General features: G+C 36.7%; 1 protein-coding gene and 1 pseudogene across 27 annotated transcripts in view; one reads left to right on the forward strand and one right to left on the reverse strand.

Moving 5' to 3' along the window:
- Positions 1-27,792, forward strand: part of PEAK1 (pseudopodium enriched atypical kinase 1) — a 293,590-nt gene that overhangs the window by 185,405 nt on the left and 80,393 nt on the right. The window lies entirely within an intron of this gene.
- LOC129481542 (uncharacterized) lies at positions 21,034-26,783 on the reverse strand (annotated as a pseudogene).

The following is a 27,792-nucleotide window of genomic DNA, read 5'->3' on the forward strand; positions in this document are numbered from 1 at the left end:
CTAGATAGATGTAAGTCCAGAGTTCAGACATACCATGATCTAAGTGTATGATCCAGTCCTAGGTCTATGAGCAAATCACTAAATCCTTCTGAACTTCAATTTCCTTGTCTATAAAATAGGGGTGGTAATACTTTTTAATGAAGTAGAGAGATTAAAGGAAACAGTAGATGAAAAGTGCCTTCCATATGTTAAGTGGTAACTATTGTTATTCTGGTAGCATGACATTATCCTCAGTTTTCATCTTGACTTATGAAGAGTGAGGTGTTTATCACAGTAGCTCTTTTCTGCATCCAGAAGACTATGCAGAACTTCCTCAAGCTATCTTTTTGTTAGACAGATTTATTTTGGGCTTTGAACTTTCCTCCAAGTTTTTATTTGGACTATTGAGAAAATAGTGTCAGAGAAAATACATGGCATCTCGGTTTTCAAATTCCACAACACTCTCTGGAGTGGCTAGTTATTTCTGGACCCTGTGACAAAGTTATTCATTGTCTTATATTAAGAACAGATATAGGCCGGGCGTGGTGGCTCACTCCTGTAATCCCAGCACTTTGGGAGGCCGAGGCGGGCAGATCACGAGGTCAGGAGATCGAGACCATCCTGGCTTACATGGTGAAACCCCGTCTCTACTAAAAATACAAAAAAAATTAGCCGGGCGCCTGTAGTCCCAGCTACTTGGGAGGCTGAGGCAGGAGAATGGCGTGAACCCGGGAGGCGGAGCTTGCTGTGAGCCGAGATTGCACCACTGCACTCCAGGCTGGGTGACAGAGCGAGACTCTGTCTCAAAAAAAAAAAAAGAACAGATATACTGGTATATTATGAACTTGGGACATAAACTTACTAGTTGCAAAACCATAGAACAATGGATTTTTGTCAGTGAAACATGAATACCTAATTTGTTATCATGGCAACTTCATCTTTATATGTTTATGTAGTCAGTGTCTGGATTTGTAAATGATAATGTTTCAGATTTTCTTTTCAAACATCTCAGATCAAATATCAAAGGCGGATTTTTTTTTTCTTGAAATATCTTTAGAATATTTAACTGATAATGTAATGCAAAAAACCACAAGAGAAAAAAGAACTATTGTTCTGTTTCCTGGTAATGGTCTTTCCTGTCTGTATTACATTACACACATATATGTGTGTGTGTGTATGTGTGTGATATATGTATATATATATATATATATATACATATATACACATATCCCTTTATTTTCAGTTGCTGTGACTTTGACAGAATTAAAAAGAAAGTATTGATTTTTTTTTTCTTGGTTAAGGATTGATTAAATACTTAGAGCATAATGCTAAGCATAAACATTTAATTTACATGAACTTTGCCTAGCATTTCACAAGACTATGGCTAGCTGCATTCTCTTATGAAATACACATTCACAATATCTTCTCAGTGAAGCGGCCATTTCTTTATGACTGTGTGTTTCGTCATATATTGAAAAACAGAGAGTATATTAAATATTTGAAATGCAAACATTATAAGTGTTAGAGATTACATAACTTCATGCTTGGTGTACCCTTTCTACTTCTTTCTAGAATTGCCATATATATATATAAATTATACCCACACACACACACACACACACACATCTATAGAAAGTCTTGCTCAGATTGCACCATTGCTTACTTCTGGACCAGAACACCTTATAGGAAAATTTCATGTCATAACTGTTTTTAAGCAGAAACTGCAGCAGATGAGGATATAAATAGATGGAAACAGTTTTAACCACCTGTATCTTTATCGATCTTTGACTCCAAGCAGTTGCAATCTTGGCATTATGGTTTATCTGAAAAACCATTCCAGTATAGCACCAGTTAATGAAATAAATTGTCTGCTATATATAGGTTGTGTGTGAACATACAAATGAAATGTACTGTCTCAGAGTAATGTGGTTGGGGAAATATCTGGAGACAAATACAATGCAATTGCAATATAACAGTTACACACCAAACTCTTAACAGGAATAATGTAGTGTAATACTTGCAAGCCTAAACTCTGAAATCAGATTGCCTGAGCTGAAATCTCAATTCCTCTAACTATGTAACCCTGGGCGAGTTACTTCAAAGTGCCTCCATTTTCTCATCTGTAAAATAACCATTGATTTGAAATGTGGAGGATTTTGAAACCTAAGCTAAGAAATGTCGGTTTGATATGCTGAAAAATAAAATAAAAATAAAATAAATTTTTGAACAAGCAAGTTACATGATGAAATTAATTGAGGAACATTGTATTTGTGATTGCATATGGATGGAGTGGGAGGGCCTAGAGGCAAAGACATTAGATGGGAGACCACTAGAACAAACTAGATGTGAAAGGTGCAACTGTGGAAATGGAAAGAGATGGGCAAAACCAAAAATCACCAAAGAGAAAAAAAATCATCCAGATTTCATGATAGATTGGATGTATTTTGAAATACCTCTCTCTATACAAATGAAATAATTCAGCAAAATTCTAGAAAATGCTGGTGTAGCAGCTCAGTGGAAGTCTCCTGTAAGTGCTTTGAGAAATTATAAATTCTGGGGACTCCAGCTGATACAGTGTGCATTCACTTACAGTTTCCTTTGCCTCTTTGTACACTAGAGCACAACAGGAAATACTGGCTTATCTCTGTAGGAAGTGTCTCTATAGGAGTTGCTTACTGAACTGAATATCTTTGTTTAGAACTAATTGACCTTTCTGAAACAGCATTTTTAAAGAGCTTACTCAAATAAGGCAGACTTTAACCATCTGATAAGTCAGAGACAAATCAGTCCTCTTTTAAGCAAGGTTGACAGTCAGTGCAAGAGAAAAGAAAGCACAGAAAGAAAGGCACCATCAGACAAAAGAACAGTGTATTAATAAAAACTAGATATTAAGAAAATTTTATTTAATGTGAACATTGAATTCTATCACAAATCCTTTTCCTGCATTATGATAGTATCTGTGTGAACCAACCTTTTTTCGGCCCTTTTTGTTACAGAATGTTAAGAATGTTAGTTTACAAGGTTATAAAGTAGAAGAGTCTAATTAGAAACCAGAAAATATCTCAGTCTTTTGGTCTGAATTTGTTTTCCTTTGGTTAGATTCTTAAAGTAGAAAAAAAAAAAAAAAAAAAAAAAAAAAACTACTACTTATTTTGTAAACATTTTGAGGATTTTGATTCAGATATTTTAAATTATTATGAGAGATAAAGAATAACCCTGTCCAAAAAAGTAAGAAAATGAATAAAATTTGTTTAAAAGAGGATTCTCTTAAAATATAACCAAAGGGACAGATTTTGACAGCAGTCTTCATTGTTGTTCCATATGAGTGTTTTCTAAACCTAACAAATGTAAGCCATAAATAAGTAGGAAAAAAAAAAAAAAACAACTCTCAAATGAGGCTATTGGTTTCCTTCAAAATTAACTCATCATCTGGTCAGATATTTCCAGAAATTGTTTTTAACTATCTGGCAGAGCTACTGTTTTCAGAGAAGAGAGGGATCCAACAGTGATTTGATGTTTTAGTTTATGTAACAGGACAGTGGTAGTATCATCAATCAATTACTTAGCAGATTTAATTAAGTATTCTCTCTATGGTCAAATGCATTACCATTCTTCCCACTAGTCTAATTGTTTGAGTATTGGCTTGCTATTTAAGAGAAGTAAGTTATTTTTACAAGACCTTTTGTCTTGACAAAATAATCCATAACTCCTTTCCACTAGCCACAGTATTAGAAACTACTGTTGACACACACACAAATGTGTTTTGTGGGGTAATATCCAGATTGCTTGCTATGATAGTTAAATCATGTGGAAAACCTTGAATTTTGGTGAAGACAGCTCTTGCTTACAAATGCATTTTATCCCCACAAAACATATCTTGGCTCTGATAACTCTAAGGTAAAACTCTACTAAACATGTGCTGCTGCTTTTCTTATACTTGAGTGGAAGCTATGAGTGAGTTAGTGAAAGGTGCAAATGAAACTAAGTTCTTACCAGGTAGAATTGAAATAATAGAATAATGACTTCCAAGTTTGCTTCAAAAGGGCTCTTAGCAAGTGAATTCACAATTTACAGTATTAATCAAATGAGGGAAATGCATTAGAATATCTTGTTTCTGGAAGCTTTGTTGGCTATAGGCTAATTTCTAGCTCTTTAGACCAGTTTTGGCTGTCATTTAGTCACTAGTGACTTAATTATAATTAAAATTATTGCTTCTCAAATTTTCATATACATACTAAAGCACTGACTGATTCTGAATCTGGAGTGGGGCCTGAGACACTGCATTTCTAACAAGCTCACAGGTATTACCAATGCTGCTAGTTTGTGGACTGCATTTTGAGTGGCAGAAGTCTTAAATAGTTGTCCTTGTTACCTGTGTCACCTATCTTCTTACTCTGTTTGACTTTTTGTCTGTAAGATTAGCTCTGCTTGCGCTTTATTTTGCCATTTTAACTATTTCATAATGCTGTGCTTTCTATGGCAAAGAAAATAGCCTCTGGAAGACATGCCCTTTTATTAGTGGGAACTCCATGCTTTCTCTGGAGTTCTGGCAGGCTTTGTCTGGAGTTTGTCCAGAGGGCTATAGTGATGGGACCAGGAAGAGCCTTTCATTGCTTCTGCTGGCAAGAAAAATGAATCACCAAGACCAATTGATTAACAGAGATTTTCCCACTTAACTATCATTATGTGAAAGGAGTGTGGATTCTGGAGTAGAACCTGTGTGACCTTGGTCAAGTTACTTAATTTATTTGACTGTCAATTCCTTAGTCTATAAAATCAAAATAAAATGAAAATTCCTTAGTCTGTAAAATGCATAAGGTCATTGGGATAATTAGTGATTAGCGGTAATATATATGAAACACTTGGATAGTATGCTGTCTGCATTATAGTAGGCATTTAATAGTTAATAAGAAGCATCCTTGTCACTGAGTGGAATGAAACAAGCATTAAAAACTGTTTAATTTTCTCAATGTGAGGCATTTCATTTGTAAGGCAGCAAACAAGGAGAGAGAAAGAAGGAGAAACAAATTTTGGGATTTGTTTTCTATGAAAGAAAAGGGTTAAACATATGTTTTAATTTTTATTTTGTATGTTTCTACTTCATGTTTTAAAAAATTATTCATTAGATTCCTTTGGAAAACTTGGGTCAAATCATTCTTCTCAATGTCCATTAGAACTCCTGTGATTCAGAAAAATTTTAGATCCTCAACTTTATTTTGAAAAAGAAAAAAAAAGGAATTAATTCCATTCCATCCTAACTCACCTGAATTTTTGAGGCCAAGATATGCCCCAGTAGTGGCATTCTTACTGTATTCTTTTTCTCAGTATAGTATAGAGAATCATCAGGAACACAGCTGGCACCTTGAGGAGCACGACTTAAAATTGGCATTGCATGGTAACCCTGGGCAAGCCAACATTTGTTCTGTTAGTAATCTTTTCAGGCAGAGCCTTTGATTTGGCCCAAAATTCCTGCAGATTATCTTACAAGTATTTTTATTTGCAGCCAAAATGCTTCACAAAACTTCTTAGTACATTCAGAAATACAAGCATATAGGCTATAATGGTTTTTTTAATTCCTTTTTCTCTCTCACATTAACTGGTTTTCTTATAGTGTGCATAAAATGTTTGCCCAGTTAGGTGCTTCATAAAAGAGATTTTTTCCAACGGCACATGTGTTCCAGGATAACCTGTTAGCTATATTATATAAACGGGAACTCTAGTTGATGGGATATTCATCTGTAAGAAAATATTCTCTCAGTACCCCTGGGCTTAGCAATACAGATCCTCACTATCATTTGTCTCACTTCAAAGCTAATTGAAATCAGCCAGCCTATGTTTCAAAATATCTACACCTATTACCAACCATCTGGCTCCTCACAAATGATGAAGACATTTAATATAAAACTTGGTTAATGCACTACCCTCTCACCTCTAGAGAACAAATCTTGCCTAGGACACCCATAGTCTTACTTTAGTGTTGGTCTACAACAGGGCAATCATTTAGGTCCCCAAACTCATAATAATTTTATATAATCTCTCCCAAGTGACTGACCACGTGACAGATGTTAAAATGATCTTTGCTGGACTCATTCACACCTGCAATGACAGAGTGGAAAGTTTATGTATAACCATCAGACCTAGAATATCTAGAGTATATTGCATGTGGGTAAAGGGCATATGCTACAGTTTTTTAGTAACTCGAACTTATTTTTTCTGATTATGAAAACAATAAATATTAAATGAATTCTATCCTCGTAGAATACTTGGAAGACATACATTTCCATTCAATATCTTGTTATTTATTAGTCTTTCAATCTTTTTTATTAAGTTTATATACATTGTTTTTAGCAAAACTAGGATTTTCTGTATTTAGTTTCTAATCTACTTTTTAAACCTAGTAATATTTTATGAACACTTTTCAACTAAGTAATCATCTCCATTTCAATAACTGTATAATATTCTCTCCTATTGCTATACTGTCTATGAGACATATAGATTGTCATTTCCCTGTCAAATAACACATAAGAAATATCTGAGGAAACTTATTTGTGCATATAGATTAATCATTGAACATATCATTGCCTTCCTTTAATTTAAATTCCTAGAAATTAATTGCAAGATGAAAAGACATGTGAATTTTTAATGTACTTTGTTTGCTTTTACTTTGTTTCATTGTTTTTTGCCTGGGATGTTTTGATACATATTCCCTATTTTAAAAGCAGTTTGATGGATGATTAACTGGTTCCTCACCGTTTTTTTGAATTTTAACTTGTATGAATTGTAGTGAGCTATTGTATTGGCAACATTATAATTATTTTTACTAAGGTATCTCAGGTAATTTCTCATATACCTATCAGCTCCAATCATATGTTGATAAAAGGGATGTATTCCCTAGTCAAGTAACATCTAAGTGGTAACAAGGTAACTTTTAAAAGACATTTAATTTTTTCTGAAATGCCTTGAAGCTTCTGAGTAAAAGTTGCAACTTTTAAGTAAATCAAACCTCAATGCATAGTACATTTTTGTTAGTCAACTCTCTAAAACCAAATAATTTTACCAAGACTGCATCATTTTTTACCGAGTTTCTCATGAAGAATTTTAACTGACAGTCTTTTCATTGAGGAGCACACTTTTACTCTTTTATCTGCTAGTTAATTGACCATCTTTTCTTCCTCCCGTCTTGCCCCACTTTGAAAAACAAAGTATCTTTTGCTTTTGTCATACCTAAATTGCTAACATCTATGAATTCTTTTTGTGGAAGAGGGAGGAAATGTTGATGTCTACATGCTTCTCAATATATATTTAAAAATTTGCATATGAGTCAAAATAAAATTATTTAACAAATATTCAACTAAAGTATGGTCTATTAATAAATGAATTTTAGCATCTAAAATTACTAGGGTATAAAATTATAGTAGAACCAATGAATTTAGAGTCTCAATTAGTTAAAAAGGGTGTTTTGAAGATAATGAGTACTTTTTAATTGCTCCATGTTGTTTTCAGTTGAGTTTTATTCTTTGCAGTAATGGTAGCCAGAAAGTCATTTTTGCTTTTGTAGTATCCAATGAAGATATTTTATTCTTTTTCCAGTCTTCACAGGCCCGACCCTTTGGTGTATGAGTACTGATGGGACTGCAGTATGGACAACCCCATAATTAGGCTTGCAATTATGGCAGCATTACACTCTACTAGGAAGTAAATTTGAGATATAAGGTTGATTTTTAATTTAGCACCTATATAGGTATATCCTGACTAAGGAGTACCTACTATATGGTAACTGATTACTAAAGTCCTTATAATCACAGTATGTAATTGTCTGTTGTTCACCAAATTAACTATGCTCCTACATATAAAGAAATTATTTTACATTGATTTGCTTGTATAATAGCCCTCACTATTAAATAAACAATGTGTACTCTCCCTCCAAATAAGCATAAAAATCTTATCTTTTTGTGATAATTCAGATTATTGAAAAATTTCGGGGTCATCAATCGTTTGCTGAATCATCTCATTTCCAATCCTTCCTTTCTATTCTTTCTGCCGCTAGCCTAGTTAAAACCTCATTACCTCCCACCTGCACTTCTGGAACTGCCTCTTTATTATTGTCCGTACCTCCAGTCATTGTCTGTATTGCAGTTCATTATATACAGTATACATACATTAATCTTAATTTAGAATATAGATATGATTATATTATCCTTCTGTCTAAAATATATATTTCATTAGCCATACTCTTAGATCTAGCTGGTATTCAACAATTTACATGATTTAATCCTAACTTCAAATTACATTATTGTTCATCTCACTGCATCTCACTGTTCATATGATTTCTTACCCTTCATACCTTTCCTTGAGTAGCTTAGTATGTCATTCCTTTCTCCACACCACCTCCACACTCACTTGCAACCAGGAACTAAGTGCAGTCTCTGTATTGTGAAATGGGTAGCGATGGCCCACACATGGAAAAACGTATAGCCTTTCTGGTCTAGTGAATCAGAAAAGAGAAACTGGGAAAAAAGGTAATGCAAAATATACCTGGGTGCAGTGGTGTGTGCCATTAGTCCCAGTTATTCAGTAGGCTGAGGCAGGAGGATCACTTGAGCTTAGAAGTCCAAGGCTTTAGTGTGCTATAATTGTGCCTGTGAATAACCACTGTATTCCAGCTTAGGATACATAGTAAGACCCCATCTCTTTAAAAAAAAAAAAAAAAAGAATTAAAGACCAACGTTCTTCATGAAAATAGAGGCATAATTCCTTAACAAAATGTTAGCTAACTAAATCCAACAATAAATAAAATGAATAATACAATCATCCCAGGGTTGCAGTGTTGGTTTAACATCTGGCAATCTATCAACATAATTCACCATTTTAATAGAATATAGGAGACCCAAAAAAAACCATGATTATTTCAATAAATGCGAGAAAACATTTGACAAAGTCAAATGACATCTTGTCATGATAAAATGTTTGTATCAAAGTAACGGGGAAACTTTAATATTATAAAGAAATTTCCTCAACCTGATTGAGGTTATATACCAAAAAATCCTACAGATAGCATTATATTCATCTTTGATGAATATATAGCCTTCTATCTAATGTCAGGAACAAGGCAAGGATGTCCACTTTTATTGCTTTTATTTAACATTGTTCTAGAAGACTTATCCAGTGCAATAAGGCAAAATATAAAGGCATACAGATTGGAAAGGAAGAATTAAAACTAGCCTTATTTACAGATGACGTGAACATATATGTAGAAAACTGTAAGGAATTTTTTAAAAGATACTAAAATAAATTTAGCAAGGTAGCATTATACACAGTCAATATACAAAAATCAGTTCATTTCTATATATTTGCAATACACATTTGGAAAATGAAATTTTTAAGAAGCAATTCCATTTACAGTAGCATCAAAAACAAAGTAGGATAAATTTAACCAAAAATAGGAAGAGACTTCCAAAAGTTTGTGGAAATGAAAAAATATATAAACTTTATTTTTTAACAAAAGCTCCATCCAGTTCAAGACACTTTTATAAGCAGTGATATCAGCCATTTAGTCTATCCCTAAAGAACCTGGGATCCTGGGGATTTAACCACATCAATGTGGTATATTTTACATTTTTTTTTTTTTTTTTTTTTGGAGACAGAGTTTCGCTCTTGTTGCCCAGGCTGGAGTGCAATGGCGTGATCTCGGCTCACCGCAACCTCCGCCTCCCAGGTTCAAGCAATTCTCCTACCTCAGCTTCCCGAGTAGCTGGGATTACAGGCATGCACCACCACGCCCGGCTAATTTTGTATTTTTAGTAGAGATGGGGTTTCTCTGTGTTGAGGCTGGTCTCGAACTCCTGACCTCAGCTGATCTGCCCACCTTGGCCTCCCAAAGTGCTGGGATTACAGGCGTGAGCCACCGTGCCCAGTCTATTTTACGTTATTAACTGAATAAAAATGAGTTGCCCAATTTTTTTAAGATTAGGAAACCAAAAGAAGTTGGAAGGAACCAAACCAGAACTATGAGGTAGATGCCTAATGAAAACTGTCAAAACATTACTCTTGTTTAATGAGAAGAATGAACCAGGAATGTTGCTGTGATGGAGGACTCTCTGGTGAAGCTTTCCCAAGCATTTTTCTGCTAAAGCTTTGGCTAACTTTCTCAAAACACTCTCATAATAATCAGATATTATCATTCTTTTGCCCTCCAGAAAGTCAATAAGCAAAATGCCTTGAGCATCCCAAAAAACTGTTGTCATGACCTTTGCTGTCTACCAGTCCACTTTTGCTTTGAATGGACCATTTCCATGTCTTGGTAGCCATTGCTTCGACTGTACTTTGTGCTCCCCACAACCTGCCCTTTTTTTTTTTTTTTTTTTTTTTTTTTTTTTTTTTTTTTTTGAGACAGGGTCTCTCTTGGTCACCCAGGCTGGAGTACAGTGGCACAGGTCATTGCCATCTCGACATCTCATACTCAAGTGATCCTCCCACCTCAGCCTCCTGAGCAGCTGAGACTGCAGGTGCATGCCACCATGCCCAGCTCTTTTTTTCTTTTTTTGTACAGGCCAGGTCTCCCTGTGTTGCCCAGGCTGATCTTGAACTCCTAGACTCAAATGATCTGCCTCAGCCTCCCAAGGTGCTGAGATTACAGGTGTGAGCCCCCGCACCCTGCCTGTACTTTGTCTTTAAGATCATACTGGTAAAGCCATATTTCATCTCCTGTACAATTCTTCGAAGAAACGCTTCAGGATCTCAATCCTACTTGTTTAAAATTTCCATTAAAATCTCTGCTCTTGTCCGCAGCTGATCTAGGAGTAATGGTTTTGGCCCCCGTTGAGTGGAAGGTTTGCTCAACTTTAATTTTTCAGCCAGAATTGTGTAAGCTGAACTAATTAGATGTCTATGGTATTGGCTATTGTTTCTGCTGCTAATCATGAGTCCTTTTCAATTAGGGCAGAACAAGATTAATTTTTTCCTCACAAATTAGTGCGAATGGACCACCAGTGCAGGCTTTATCTTCAACATCGTGTTGTCGCTTCTTAAAAGAAGTTATCCATTTGTAAACTACTGATTTCTTTGGGGCATTGACCCCATAAACTTTCATAAGGCATCAGTTACTTCACCATGCTTCCACCCAAGCTTTACTATAAAGTTGATGTTTGTTCTTGCTTCAATTTTAGCAGAATTAATGTTTCTCTGATAGGGACTCTTTTCAAACTGATGTCTTATTCTTCTTAACACCTCAAACTAGATCCTATTCAGACATGCTATCACAACTTACTATGAGTTTATTTGGTGCAGAAAAATTTTGAAATCCATGCAGTTTTTCCATAATACACATTTTCCATGAGCTTCTCGAAGATCCCTCGTTATTAAAGACTTATACACTGAAAAATATAAAACGTTCCAAAGGGAAATTAAAGAAGACCTAAATAAATGGAGCAGTGTACTGTTTCATTGATCAGAGGACTCAAAAATTGTTAAGATGGCAATCCTTCTCAAATAGACATAAATTTACTGCAGTTCCAATCAGAATTACAACAGGTATTTTGAAGATATGGACAAGCTGCTTTTAGATTTATATGGGAAGATAAACAGCCTAGAATAGCTAAAACAATTTTGATAAAGTTGGAAGACAAACTACTTGATTTCAAGATTTATCGTAAAGCTGTAGTAATCAAAACAGTCTGGTATTGACAAAAATAAATATAAATATAACATATATCTCAAAATGGATCATAAATCTAAAGGTAACAATTAAAGCTATTAAACTTGTACATGAAACCGTAGGGAAATGTGTTTGTTACACATACTAGGCAAAGATTTCTTTAAAAGATCATTGGCTAGGTGCAGGGGCAACATAATGAGACTCCATCTCAAAAAAAGAAAAAGATAATCAAAAGCACAAACTAAAAGAAGTTATCGTTTAAATGTCCAGTGGGCCTTCTATAGCCATGGGTTCTGCATCTGTAGATTCAACCAACCAACCACAGATCGAAAATATTTTTCTTAAAAAGGTTGGTTGTGTCTGTACTGAACATGTACAGACTTTTGTCATTCCCTGAACAATGCGGTGTAACAATTATTTACATTGTATTAGGTATTATAAGTAATCTAGAGATAATTTAAAGTATACAAGAGAATGTGCATAGGTTATATGCAATTACTATACCATTTCATACAAAGGACTTGAGCATCCTCAGGGGTCCCAGAACCAATCCCCCACAGGCACTGAGGGATAGCTATACTTTATCAGAATTAGGAACTAGCTTTTTAAAAGACAATTAAAAAGGCAATCCACAAACTGGGAGAAAATTTTTGCAAAGCCTGTGTGATAAAGATCTTGTATCTAGAATACATGAAGAAGTTTTACAACTCAGTAAGCAAACCCAATTTAAAATGGACAAATGATTTGAACATGAACTTCACAGTAAATACACGAATGGTCAGTAAACACATGGGGAGATGCTTAACATCACTTATCTGACAAATGTGAATTTTAGCAAAAGACCAACAATGCCAAGTGTTGATGAGCTTATGGAGCAATTGGAATTCTCATATATCTCAAGTGGGAATGCAAAAATGGTACACAGCTTTGAAAAACAATATGGTAATACCATATAAAGTTAAGCCACTCACCATTTGACCTAGCAATTCCATTTTAAGGTTGATATGGTTGGTTCTGTGTCCCCCACCCAATTCTCTTGTCGAATTGTAATTCCCAGTGTTAGAGGCATGGTGGGAGGTGATTGAATCATGAGGCCGGAGGACTCCCCCATTGCCATTCTCATGATAGAGTTCTCATGAGAGATCTGGTTGTTGTAAAGTGTGTGACACCTTCCTCTTCACTTCTCTCTCTCCTGCTGGCCATATGAATATGTGCTTTCTTCCCTTTTGCCTTCTGCCATGGTTGTAAGTTTCCTGAGGCCTCCCTAGAAACAGAAACCTGTACAGCCTGCAGAACTATAAGCCAATTAAACCTCTTTTCTTTTTTTTTTTTTGGAGACAGAGTCTCGCTCTGTTGCCTAGGCTGGAGTGTAGTGGTGCGATCTTGGCTCACTGCAAGCTCCACCTCCTGGGTTCACGCCATTCTTCTGCCTCAGCCTCCTGAGTAGCTGGGACTACAGGTGCCTGCCACCATGCCCGGCTAATTTTTTTTGTTGTTGTATTTTTAGTAGAGATGAGGTTTCACTGTGTTAGCCAGGATGGTCTTGATCTCCTGACCTCGTGATCTGCCCATCTCAGCCTCCCAAAGTACTGGGATTACAGACATGAGCTACAGCGCCCGGCCTAAACCTCTTTTCTTTATAAATTACCCAGTCTTGGGTATGTCTTTTTTTTTTTTTTTTTTTTTTGAGACGGAGTCTCGCTCTGTCGCCCAGGCTGGAGTGCAGTGGCGCAATCTCGGCTCACTGCAAGCTCCGCCTCCCGGGTTCACGCCATTCTCCTGCCTCAGCCTCTCCGAGTAGCTGGGACTACAGGCGCCCGCCACCACGCCTGGCTAATTTTTTTTTTTTTTTTGTATTTTTAGTAGAGATGGGGTTTCACCGTGGTCTCGATCTCCTGACCTCGTGATCTGCCCGCCTCGGCCTCCCAAAGTGCTGGGATTACAAGCATGAGCCACTGCGCCCGGCCGTTGGGTATGTCTTTATAGAGGTGTGAGAATGGACTGATACAAAGGTATTTACCCAACTGAAATGAAAACACATGCCCACCCAGGAATGTGTTCATGAATGTTTATAATAGTATTATTCATGACAGCTGAAAACTGGTGAAGAATACATTGTGGTGTATCCATTCCATGGAATCATACTAGCCATAAAAAGGAGCGAAATAGTGATACACACAAGATTAGTGTATCTCAAAAACAACATGGTAAGTGAGGCAAGTCAAACATGACTACTATGTAGTATATAATTCTATTTATATGAAATTCTAGAAAAGGAATAGCAATAGTGACTGACAGCAGATTAATGTGGTTATTGAGGCCAGGAGTTAGGGAGAAGGGATCAAGTGCAAAGGGACACAAGGACACTTTTTTTGAGTGAGGGAATTGTTCTATATCTTCATTGTTATGTTGGTTATACAATTGTATACAAATGACAAAAATTATCAAACTGTACACTTAAAATTGGTGAATTTTATTGTATGTAAATAATGTCTTAATAAACAAGAAGGAAAATAAATAAATCCTGTTCATCATGTAAGCCCAGGTTTGTGCCACCTATTTTTTGTTTTTGTTTTTTTGAGACAGAGTCTCACTCTGTCGCCCAGGCTGGAGTGCAGTGGTGCAATCTTGGCTCACTGCACCCTCTGCCGCCTAGGTTCAAGCGATTCTCCTGCCTCAGCTGCCCGAGTAGATGGAATTACAGCAACTGCTACCACACTTGGCCAATTTTTGTAGTTTTGGTAGAGATGGGGTTTCACCATCTTGGCCAGGCTGGTCTTGAACTCCTGTCTTTGTGATCCACCCACCTCGGCCTCCCAAAGTGCTGGGATTACAGTCATGAGCCACTGTGTCTGGCTGCCACCTGTTTTCAAAACCTTTATTTTTTCTACTGGAAGCCATGTAGAAATGATCTCGGAACTCCCAGAACTCTTTATCTGTAAATCTTAGGGTCCTAATTATCATTTTCTGTGTTTTGTCATTTTATTTATATATTTCTACTCCCCTACTAGGCTAATTTCTTTGTTTATAGGGACCATTTTTTATTTTACCTTGATTCTCCCAAAGCCTGATTTTTGTATGTCTTTTTCTATTTCCTTTTCTCGAAAGCATTGCATAGAACATTATTCCAGTTAATGAAGGGTTCCAGTTAATTGGATTTCAGTCTTTTCTGACTGCAAACATACTGCTTTCAGAATACATTCAGCTTAGGGAATTATGATCTTTCAGAATTTTCTTTATTCAAAAGATTTTTTTTCAGCTTTCAAGCTTATGTGTTCCTTTAAAAAGATGTTTATTGCTAATAAATGAAAAATTCACTTTTGCTAACACTGAACTTTAGGAGGTATTACATTGATCCTTATATAAGGGACATCAGGTATAAGAATTCAGATATCTCAGGCTGGGATTTTTTAAAAGAGCTAGAAATGCTCTCTGATGAGATGTTTCTCATATCACTCTTTATAAAAAGCCAGGCTCATAACATTAAATCTGAATTAATTTATGACTTTTTCATAGGACTTTTGAGATAACATTGTCCTGGTTTGCTGTTTATAGATGACCTGCATACAAGTATAGAGTTTAGTGAAGGGAGCAGATAAATAAAATGTCCTTTGGCTTCTGTTGACTAGGAACAAGCAAACTTTAGAAAGAAAATTGATTGAATAAAATTTTATCAGATTCTCTTATGAGTCTCTGGTATGTCTGTATTTTGTCTTGTTGAGTCCAGAGGAGATCCATGTGCTTTAAATGACACAATTGTATAAATAGCAGAGTTTATATTTATTTTAAAATTTAGGAGACTGACTTACCTTTTTTCCCAAAGTTAGGGCTATTCCACTTCCCCAAGTAAGCAAGGCTAATTTTTTATTTTCTCGAAAGGAGCTTTAAATCCAAATAACTTGAACAGGTAGTTAACTGGACCACCTTTTCTATACCAAATATACCAAAGAGGTCATTGAATCTGAGATATTATGAACTAGGAAAAGTACTAAAAAGAGAACCTTGGTCAATAAAAAACCTGGGCTGAATTCCCAGCTCAGCCACCCTAATGGCTTTAATAGCTTAACCTTGGAGGGAATGTTCACTTTCCCTGAGTCTGTTTCTTCATCTATAAAATGGAAATGAAAAATCTTTCTTTATAAGTTTATTTTGAAAATTCAGTGATTATATATTTTAGTTTCTAGAACATCTTCATATCCAATAGTTATTAGTTCTTTCCCATACTTGATCATAAGAAAACATAATGTGTGAGTCTTATAAAAGGATCAGATGAGGAACTCAGTAAATAATAATGAATAAATGTTTTATGAAAACACCAGAGAAGGAAACAATATTTTGCATTTTTAATTATGATCAATTTTGAATATAAATTATGATCAAACATCTTTACAGTCTTTTTTTTTTTTTTTTTTTTGAGATGGAGTTTCGCTCTTTTCTCCTAGGCTGGAGTGCAATGGCACAATCTCGGCTCACTGCAACCTCTGCCTCCCGGGTTCAAGCGATTCTCCTGCCTCAGCCTCCCGAGTAGCTGAGATTACAGATGCCTGCCACCATGCCTGGCTAATGTTTGTATTTTTAGTAGAGACAGGATTTCACCACGTTGGCCAGGCTGGTCTCAAACTCCTGACCTCAGATGATCCACCCACCTCGGCCTCCCAAAGTGCTGGGATTACAGGCGTGAGCCGCTGTGCCCAGCCTACAGTCACTTTTATTGAATAATAATTATAGCAGTCACAAGTCATTATTTTATTTTGCTCAGCATTTGTATGCTGAATAATTTTGCTGTTAATAAATCAACATTATTTAGCCAGAATTGAACTCACCTCCATGGTATCTTAGTGGAGCCATAGAACCTGTACTACCCAGAATTTCATCCATATTTAATACTATATGGTACATCAAGCCACAGTATTCCTTTATTTGTGTAACCTTAATACTTTGCTGAAAGTTCATTTTAAAAATCTATTGTTTTGAAACACCTTATAAGATAAAATAAGCTTACATGCCTTGAGAAGTAATATGCTGTAACACTAGGGACAGTATACTTCTTGTGTATGGACCAATTTTAAGTACTTTAGGTTTTACAAGGCATAGTCTCTGTTGCAACTACTCAGTTTGCCTTTGTAGCACAAAAGCAGGTATAGGCAGTATGTGAATGGATGTGTTTGCCTGTTTTAATAAAACTTTATTTACGAAAAAGAGATGGCAGACCAGATTTTACCCATGGGACGTAGTTTGCTGATCACTACTGTAATAAAATAGCACAGATCTAGAAGTAGAAAACCCTGGAGATAATCATTCCTGACATAAACTAGCTGAATATTGCTAAAAAACCAAATCATTAAACTTGTGAATTTTTTTTTGTTTTTGTTTTTGTTTTTTGAGACAGAGACTTGCTCTGTCGCCCTGAGCACACAAGGCCAGAATGCATTGGTGCAACCTCAGTTCACTGCAACCTCCACCTCCCAGGTTTAAGCGATTCTCCTGCCTCCGCCTCCTGAGTAGCTGGGATTACAGGTACCTGTCATCACACCTGGCTGATTTTTGTATTTTTACTAGAGATGGGGTTTCACCATGTTGGCCAGTCTGGTCTCAAACTCCTGACCTCAGGTGATCTGCCCACCTCTGCCTCCCAAAGTGTTGGGATTACAGGCGTGAGCCACTGCGCCCAGCCTGAATTTATTTTCTTAATCAATGATTTCTCTTCCTATTCCTTCAGATTCCTATTTAAATTTTATCTTTGGTCATCAAAAGTTTTCTGGTTTAAAAGACACTTTTTCCTGAAGGATATGGAGGTAATCTAAGGACAAAATCAGTGCAGAGTCTTGACTTTTTACTGGATTTAAAATGGACTTTTTACTGGATTTAAAATCCTGGGTCTCAAATGAATTATGTATATATTGCTTCTTCCCTTTGGGAACTTTGAGATCTAAAAGAACTTCAACTTTATGATCTGCAAGAACAAACTAATGACTTGTACATCAATATATTACCAATAACTTTAGCGATAGAAGCTTTAATATACATCTCTGGTATATATGGGAACTATAAGTTGAATGTAGGTTGTGTAAAAATAATTGCATTATATTGCCTTAGTATAACATAAGAAATAAATATAAGGATAGTTACCATTTTTAATCACTTATACCATAGCACTTAGTTATTCTATTTGATCTCTGTAACAACTGGTAGTTGCTATTGTTAATTCTTATTTGACAGATGGGGAAACTAAAGTTCAAAGACAAAATAACTGGCCCAGGGATACATAGAAAGGGAAAGTGTCAGAGCTGAGACCAAACTCAATGTGTTAGTTTCTTATTACTGCTATAACAAATTGTCATAAATGTAATTGTTTAAAACAATACATTATCTTGGAGTTCAGGAGGCCAGAAATCTAAAATAAGTTTCACTGGGCTAGAATCAAGGTTTTGGCAGGGCTGCATTCCTTCAGAAGGCTCTAAGGGAGAATCCATATAAGTTAACAATTTCACAAGTTCTGGGGATTTGGACGTCTTTGTGGGGTCATTATTCTGCCTACCACACCCAGTGAAGAAAAAATTTAAAAAATATTCCATTGTATCCTCTCAGCATCTCACAGAAAGGAAGACCAGTTATTATCATCCCATTGTGCAGGTAAAGGATCCTGAGGCAGAAGGAATTTGTGACTTTGTCAGAGTTTTCTAACTAGTTAGCCCAAAGGGATCTTTTAAGTCCAGAAAGCTCTCTGCTGTATCGTACTTCCATAACATTTTTATCAGCATTAGGCATCTGATGCTAATATAGGTATATTGCTTTCATGTCTCTAGATAATCAAATTTGAATTCAACCCAAATTAGACTTGATTCAGTGCCCTTGCCATCTGTTAGCTTGTTTGATAGTTTCTGGTATAAAAGACATCTTTTCCTGAAGGATAAAGAAATAAGCCCAGGATAAAATGGATGCAGTGTCTTGACTTCATTCGGGTTACTTTGAAAATCTCTGTTTGCTAGTGTTTAGACTCAATAGCTGAAGGTACATATATGGAAATCTTGGACTTTCTGTATCCTCTCTTATATGTCACAAACAATTTTTTTCTTTTATATTAAAAAAGAGACATAAAAGGGTTATCTTAGACTAGACTTTTTTAGATCTAGTTTCACTTTTCTTTGTATAGAACTTTTTTCAACACTCATTTCCTGGCTTTCCATTATGCCAGTAAGTAGTTGAATCTATACTGTCAGTTTACTTGCTAGTCTGTAGACAAATCTTTCCTAATTTCCAAAAATAGTTAAGAACAGACTGGAGATAGTCCTTCAAAAATTAGTACAATGGAAAGAAACCCTTTAGATAACATCTATGTTTTATTGCTGCTATACAAAGCAGTAATGGAGGCAGTAAAGACAAATATTATTATTTAATAATTGGTCATGACTTCCAATTTTTCTTAGGCCAGTCTTTCAGTTTTTCACCAGTGAGTTAGTTCTCTACAGTTACATATTTCTGTCTTACCAAAACCAGGTATTTTCACACATTTCACACATTAGGCTTTAGCTGTTTTATAACCCATCATTTTATATTGTTTTATTCTAAATAGAAGATTGGTTTTTTTGTGTCATTTTCCTAGATTTTTTACTTTGGCAGGAAGAACGGTGTTTTTTCCCTATACAACATTGCCTAGAATTCATAGTTCTTCTAGTTAATGTAAGCATTGTAATTAAGAAAGTAGAGGAAAAGATGAATATCATATTCACCCTAAGAGGAAGTTGCTGGCCTCACTGATATAAGTCCTGTGGAAACAATACTGAGAGTGACGGTATCGTTTTCCCAAAGATACTAGTGACTCTAGACAAGGGAGTGGTCAAGTACAGAGAGGAATGGGATGTCCTGAGATCAGAAACGAGAGAAGATATGTGGTTACCAAAGATTATAGAAACAGCATGATTGCATAGAGTTGAGTGGGACTTTGTAATGAGTCAGGCCTGGGTTCAAATCCCAGCATACTACTTAAAAGTGGTATAGCATTAGGCAAGGAATTGAATATCTTCAATCTACCATTTTATTAAAATGTACTAAAATGATGATAGTTACTGCCCCTCAAGATTATTGTATTGAATTAAAGATGTGTCATATATAGTAGTATTTGAAGCACAGTATATAGTAGCTGTAAAGATAAAAGCAACAGATTTAAGTTGACGGGCAGATGCAAAGCACAGTTTGCTTAATGTTGGATTTTCTCACCAGCTCTGTTGAAAGTCTTGGGGAAAAGCCACACTCAGAGCCTTGTCCCTTATTTCAGAGTAGCACGGATCCGTTTTTAGCCCAACCTGTTCCTAGACCTGTATGAGCCTGGAGCTGAGCAGGAGCACTGTGAGAGTCTTGAAAGAAAAATTGGAAGCCTAACTGGAAATGTAAAACATGGTTTTCTTGTTAGAACCCCTTTATCAACCAAAGTCCATAGTTTACATTAGGATTTTCTCTTTTTGTTGTACATTCTATGAGGTTTGACAAATGTATAATGACAACTGTGTAATGTATCCACCATTATAGTATCGTATAGAATAGTTTCACTGCCCTAAAATTCCCCTCTGCTCCACCTATTCATTCCTCCATTCCCCCTTATTCCTGGCAACCACTGATCTATTTACTATCTCAACATTCGGTTTTGCATTTTTCCAGAATGTCATATATTTAGAATCATACAATATCTAGCCTTTTCAGATTGATTGGCCTCTTTCACTTAATAATGTGCATCTAAGGTTCTTCTATGTCTTTGTCTTTTCTTGGCTTGGTAACTCATTTTTGTCATTAGATAGTATTTGTTGTATGGGTATACCACAGTTTATCCATTCACTCTCCTTGCTTCAAGTTTTAGCAATTATGAATAAAACTACTGTAAGCATTTTTTCTTTCATAATTGAGATTTTGTTGGTTGTGTTGAGGATCAGTCCACAGATATCTCAATTTGTACACAATTCTTAACATACGTACCAAGAATCTAAAAAGCTTATGTGTTGCAGTTCTTTTTTAAAGTATTCCAGTGACTTTCCAGCTTAAAATTTGGAGGCAGAGTTTCCTTACATGGCTATCAAGTACTGGCTATCAAGCATCTTCACGTGTTCATAAGCTGTTACATACGTCCTACCAATTCACAATTTAATAGCATATACACTACATACTCAAAGTTTTTGTCTTTCACAGCACATTAACAGTTATTAGGGGAAACAGGACTGCCACAACCAAAGATGTTACAGAGTGCACACAATTCTGATAAGGAGAGCCATGAGCAAGGAGTATTTTTCTTTAGGAATCCATTCTGCTATAAAACAATATGGGAATAGAAGTAATTTAAAATATTCAAGAGATTAAATGCAGGACTGTGGCTCCATATTGCCAGTTAGTATGCTTTGTATTATAGGATGTAACTATATCCTAAAACTGACCCTTCATCTATGGAATGTTAAGCCGAAACCCAAGACAGTCAGAGCCTCCCATAACTCAGTATCCCACACAATCTTCTGTTGTACCAAAAACTAACCAGCAAATTATTTATCTTCTTTAAAAAAAAAAAAAAAAGGCATTTGATCTTTTAAAAAAAAAAATGGGATGACATGGGATTCCATGCTTCTTGAAAATGTGTCTAGAGCTACTAAAAAAACTTGCACTTACAAAATAGTTGATAAAAATATTCCTCTGGATTGTACAAGAAGAGAAATAGTGACCACTGATAAGACATGTTATATTAATCAGACTTGGCTCCTTTCTCTCTGGCTTCATCAAAGGCTGGACACACCTCGGTTTTAGTCTTTCCATTTTCTGCACGTAAATCTTCTTTAGTTTCTTGATTAGCCACTTTGGACTGTCTTCCCTTTGTTCCCCTTTTCCCTTTTTTTGAACTTTTTAGTCTGAAGATTTGTCCTTTCCTGCTGCCCTTTTTTTTTTAGACAGAGTCTCACTCCGTTGCCGGGGCTGGAGTGCAGTGGCACAATCTCAGCTTACTGCAACCTCTGCCTCCCGGGTTCAAGCAATTCTCCTGCCTCAGCCTCCTGAGTAGCTGGGATTACAGGTGCCCGCCACTACTCCAAGCTAATATTTTGTATTTTTAGAAGAGACGGGGATTCACCGTGTTGCCAGGCTGGTCTCAAACTCCTGACCTCGTGATTCACCTGCCTCGGCCTCCCAAAGTGCTGGGATTAGCTTCCTTTCCACTTTTGCAGGAGCAGATTTAGCTGACCACCAGGCCAATCTCCTTGGGCTCTTGTTTCAGTGCCTATTTGGCTGAGCTGACTTTCCTCTTGGGCATCTTGGCAGTGGGGAGGGTATGACCTGGTGCCTGCAGGCTGCGGCGCAATGAGAGCCTTTGTGAAGCTGGGCTGCCTGGACACTGCTGCTCCTCTCACCACCCAAGCTGCTCCTATAAACACTCACATGCAGGTTTTGTTTGGACATAAGTTTTCAGCTCTTTTGGGTAAATGCCAAGAAGTATGATTGCTGGATTGTATGGTAAGAGTTATGTTTGGTTTTTCAAGAAACTGCCATACTGTCTTCCAAAGGGTTTGTACCATTTTGCATTCCCAATAGCAATGGATAAGTTTCTGTTGCTCCACATCCTTGCTATCATTTGGTTTTGTCACTATTGTAGATTTTATACATTCTAATAGGTGTGTAGTGGTACCTTACTGTTTTAATTTGCAATTCCCTAATAACATATGTAGTGCATCTTTTTATTTACTGTCTGTATATTGTCTTTATCTGTTTCTTCAGGTCTTTTGCACATTTTTTAAATTTGTTGTTCATTTTCTTATTGTTGAGAATTAAGAGTTCTTTTTGTATTTTGAATAATAGTCCCTTTGCAGATATGTGTTGCAAATATTTCGTATCACTGTGTGGCTTGTGTTCTCATTTTCTTCACAGTATCTTTTGCAGAGTAGACGTTTTTAATTTTAATGAAGTTCAGCTTACCAGTGCTTTCTGTCAAGGATCATGCCCTTGGTGTCAAATCTAAAAAGTCATCACTAAACTCAACATCATCTAGATTTTCTCCTATGTTATCATTTAGGAGTTTTATTGTTTTATGTTTTACATTGAGGCCATTGATTCCTTGGGAGTTAATTTCTGTGAAGGATATAGTATCTGTATTGAGATTTTTTTTTTATTTGGATGTCCAGTTGTTTCAGCACCATTTGTGAAAAAGGCTATGCTTTCTCCACTGAATTTCCTTTGTGAGAGATCAATTGACTGTATTTGTATGGATCTGTTTCTGGGCTATCTGTTCTGTCCCATTGATCTATTTGTCTGTTCTTTTGCCAGTATCACACTGCCTTGAATACTGTAGCTTTATAGTATGTCTTGAAGTTGGGTAATGTCAGTTCTCCAATTTTGCTCTTCATCAAAATTGTGTTTATTCTTCGAGTTGTGCTCTTGATTTTAAAACACAAGAATAAAATTTCATCATTGTATTCTGCTTCGCCTACCTGTTCAAACAGTAATATAAATTATTTTTAAATTTTTACAGCTAGTTTCCCAGATTTTTATTGTCTCTGTGTTTTATTGACTATTGAACAATACCGGTTTGAACTGCGTGGGTCCACTTAACATGCAGATTTTTTTCAATAAAAGTTATGCTGTGAGTGCCTGTCTCTCTTACCTCCCCTTCCACCTCCTCTTCTGCCTGTGCCACTCTTCAGACACCAAAACCAACCCCTACTCTTCTTCCTCCTCCTCAGCCTACTCAACATTAAGACAATGAGGATGAAGACCCTTACAATGATCCACTTTCACTTAATGCATAAATACATTTTCTTTTATGGTTTTCTTTTTTTTTTTTTTTTTCTGAGACAGGGTCTGGCTGTCGCCCAGGCTGGAGTGCAGTGGTGGTATGATCATAGCTCACTGCAACCTCTGCCTCTTGGGCTTAAGCCATCCTCCCACCTCAGCCTACCAAGTACCTGGGATAACAGGTGCGCACCACCACACCCAGGTAATTTTTGTATTTTTGGTAGAGACAGTGTTTTGCCGTGTTGCCCAGGCTGCTCTTGAACTCCTGAGCTCAAGCAGTCTGCCCACCTTGGCCTCCCAAAGATGATTTTCTTTTTTCTTTTTTTTTGAGATGGAGTCTCGCTCTGTCACCTAGGCTGGAGTGCAGTGGCACAATCTCAGCTCACTGCAACCTCCAGCTCACTGCAACCTCTGCCTCCCAGGTTCAAGTGATTCTCCTGCCTCAGCCTCCCGAGCTGGGACTACAGGTGCCTACCACCACGCCCAGCTATTTTTTTGTATTTCTTTAGTAGAGACGGGGTTTCACCGTGTTAACCAAGATGTCTCTATCCCCTGACCTTGTGATCCGCCCACCTCGGCCTCCCAAAGTGCTGGGATTACAGGCGTGAGCCACCGCACCCAGCCCCAAAGATGATTTTCTTAATAACATTTTCCTTTCTCTAGTTTTCTTTTTTGTAAAAATACTGTATATAGTACATACAATGTACAAAATATGTGTCAATCAACTGTTTATGTTATGAGTAAGGCTTCTGGTCAGCAGCAGGCTGTTAGTAGTTAGGTTCTGTGGTAGTCAAAAGTTATATGCAGATTTTTTATCACGTGAGGGGTCGGCACTCCTAACCCATGTTGTTCAAGGATCTGAGAAATAATCTAGTGCTAAATTGCAAGGTGCGCAATTGAGCAACACCCCACAAATCCAGGCAGAAAACATGATGCTTCTTGAACATAGAGGTTTTAAATAGCTAAATGTGAAACCTGCATCAAAAAGAGCACAACACCCAGTCTTAGATTACAGGCAGCTTTAACTAGAAGACTGCATTAATATTAAAGCTTAGCCTGATTTGGAACAATATTGGAGTCTAAAATGAATACCAAGTTTGACAAAAAGCAGATGAATCAGATGCACAAAGGGAGCCAGTGTGATCTAAGTATGACATCTAACACAGTTAGGGCTGGAGATTCTACTTCTGCTTCTGTCTTTAAGATACAATGCTGAGTTAGTCATTTATGCCCGTGGCTAAGTGACAGGCTGTATTCCAAGGTGCCTGGCATTCCTTGGAATGTGGCCACGAATATATTAACATAAAAACAGACTCTGAATTAGCTTTTCCCATATGATATACCAAAATGATGAAAAAGCAATATTTGGAATATGCTAGAACTTCAAGCAGTATATCCAGCATATCAACACTAGAAAGAGCCTTTGACTAATCAAAGGGAGGCAGAAATGATCATTTCTTTATGAGGTAAATCTTCTTTAGTTCCTTGATTAGCCACTTTGGCCTGTGATGTTTGGAAATAGGAAAACAGTGGCATTAAGACACAAAGGCTTGGGCCAGGCACAGTGGCTCATGCCTGTAATCCCAGTACTTTGGGAGGCCGAGGTGGGAGGATCACGAGGTCAGGAGATCGAGACCATGCTGGCTAACACGGTGAAACCCCATCTCTACTAAAAATACAAAAAAAATAGCCACGTGTGGTGGCGGGTGCCTGTAGTCCCAGCTACTTGGGAGGCTGAGGCAGGAGAATGGCGTGAACCCGGGAGGCGGAGCTTGCAGTGAGCTGAGATTTCGACACTGCACTCCAGCCTGGGCGACAGAGTGAGACTCCGTCTCAAAAAAAAAAAAAAAAAAAAAAAGACACAAAGACTTATCAATTTATACAATAAAACCAAGGGTTGATATATGTCTTAAAGTTGGAAAGACATTGAGTGGTAAGACCCCTTTTTACTAATCTGTTCCCTGAAATCAATAACAGTAATCTTGAGTTGCTTGAACTCAACTTGATGCATTTAGTGTATGACATGTAAATCTGAGGAGAAATGCTAAAACATTTGGTAGCATCTACATAGTTGATAAAGAGCTCACATCACAGTATAAGTATATGAAGAAATTTTTTAAATAATATATTTTACTCCAGAGATAAGTTATGGTAAAGTATGAGTCTATATGTAGTAACTATCTAAAATTAGTTAGAAGGAAAAATATAGAAAGAAAGAAGAAATTTAACCATCTCACTACCAAGCAGAATGACATGAAGCACATTTGACCCTAATGGAAGATCTTTCAAACATGAAACAATCACCTGCTAACATTAAAGTTTCTATTGAATATGCCCTTTATTCAGTTTATCTCCTCCTCTAATTTTGTTGTCAGTAGTTCTGAAATGAGTAGATTTTCAAAATAAATAAACAAAAGTCTTTTAGATATTGAATATGGTTTTCAAATTGAGGGGACTTTTAAATTGTAAAATGTGAATCTACTATGCTGTATTCACAGTTTGATAAAACTTGCTGGTTTTCAGTAGAGTGCTTCTTAAACTTTAATATGTTTATAAAGTACCTGGGCATCTTGTAAAAATGTAGATTATGATTCAGTAGGTCCAGGGCTACAGACCATACATTGAGTAGTGAATTTTAGAATATACAGTTGACCCTTGAACAATGTAGGGGTTGGGATGCTGATCCCCCACACAGTCAAAAACCTGCATATAACTTTTGACTCCCCAAAAACCTGACCACTGTTGACCATAAGCCTTATCAATAACATAAACAGTTGATTGACACTTATTTTGTATTCTATATGTATGATATACTATATTCTTACAATAAAGTAAGCTGGAGAAAAAATGCTATTAAAAAATCATAAGGAAGAGAATATATTTACTATTAAGTGAAAGTGGATCATCATAAAGGCCTTCATCTTATTTGTCTTCCTGTTGAGTAGTCCGAGGAGGAGGAAGAAGAAGAAGAGTTGGTTTTGCTATCTCAAGGGTGGCAGAGGCAGAAGAGGCTGAGCAGGTGGAAACAGGCAGGAAAGATAGGCCCACTTGATGTAACTTTATGGAAATATATTGTAATTTGTCTGAATTTTTTTGCTATTTTATTTCTCTAAAAATGTTTCTATACAGTACCAATCTTTCTTCCATTGTTTGCTTTAGTTTAGTGCCTGTATCATAGAGAAGGGTCCATGTTGTAAAAGAAGTCAAAAGCAGTCTTGAATCGTCAGAATTCTTCTACCGGATTGTCTAACCTCAATCTGTTTTCTGGCACTGCTTCTTCTACATCTTCATCTTCATTGTCTGGTGCTGGTTTGGAAGTAGTCATCTCCATCAAGTCATCTTCCGTAAATTCTTCTGATGTGAGGTATATTAGCTCTTCAGTGTCTCCAAGAGCCATATCTCGACACCTTTTACACACACACACCTTACACCATTTTTGCCATATCCGCAGTCTCTTTCATGATTTCTTCAATTAACTCTGTCATAAATCCTGTGAAGTCATGTACAACATGTGGACACAGACTTTTCCAGAGGAATTTATTGTTTTGGGCTTGATGGCTTTCCCAACTTTTTCTGTAACAACAATGTCATCTTCAACAGTTTAATCCTTCCAGACTTTCATGGTGTTCTCTCTATCAGAGCTCTCTTTCACAATGTTGGCAGTCCTTTCCACATGGAACTTTGTATGATAAGCCTTAAAGGTCCTATGGCCCCCTGATCTAGAGGCTGAATTAGAGACATTGTGTTTGATGGTGAGTAGACCACTTCGATATCTACAGTGTTGAACTCATGGTATTCTGGGTGGCCAGGGACATTGCCTAATACCAAATGAACTTTAAAAGGCAGTCTCTTACTGGCAAAGTACTTTCTGACTTCAGGAACAAAGCATTGATGGAACCAATCCAGAAAAAGGGTTCTCATTCAGACCTTCTTGCTGTATAAACAAGAGTGGCAGCTGGGGCTTATCATTTCTCTTCAAGACTTGGGGATTACTAGCTTTATAGATAGGGATAGTCCCAATCATAAATCTGACCACATTTGTGCAAAACGGTCGAGTTAGCCTATCCCTTCCTGCCTTAAATCCTGGTGCTTACTTCTCTTCCATACAAATAGATGAAATAAATGTTCTTTGTGGCTTCCCCCCCCGCACCCAAAATAGGGCACTTTCATTTGCACTAAAAGCCTGCTCAGGCAGATATCCTTCCTCAGTGATTTTCTTAATAGCATCTAGGAATTTATCTGCTGCCTCTTGGTTGGCAGAAGCTGCTTCTCCTGTTATCTTGACATTTTTTAAGCCAAATCTTTTTCTAGAATTATCAAACCATCCTTTGCTGACATTAAATTCTCTAGCTCCATCACCTTTCCTTTGCTTTAAGTTGTCATATAATGACCTCACTTTTTCTTGA

Source organism: Symphalangus syndactylus, chromosome 5, assembly GCF_028878055.3.
Source record: "Symphalangus syndactylus isolate Jambi chromosome 5, NHGRI_mSymSyn1-v2.1_pri, whole genome shotgun sequence".
Taxonomy (NCBI): Eukaryota; Metazoa; Chordata; class Mammalia; order Primates; family Hylobatidae; genus Symphalangus; species Symphalangus syndactylus.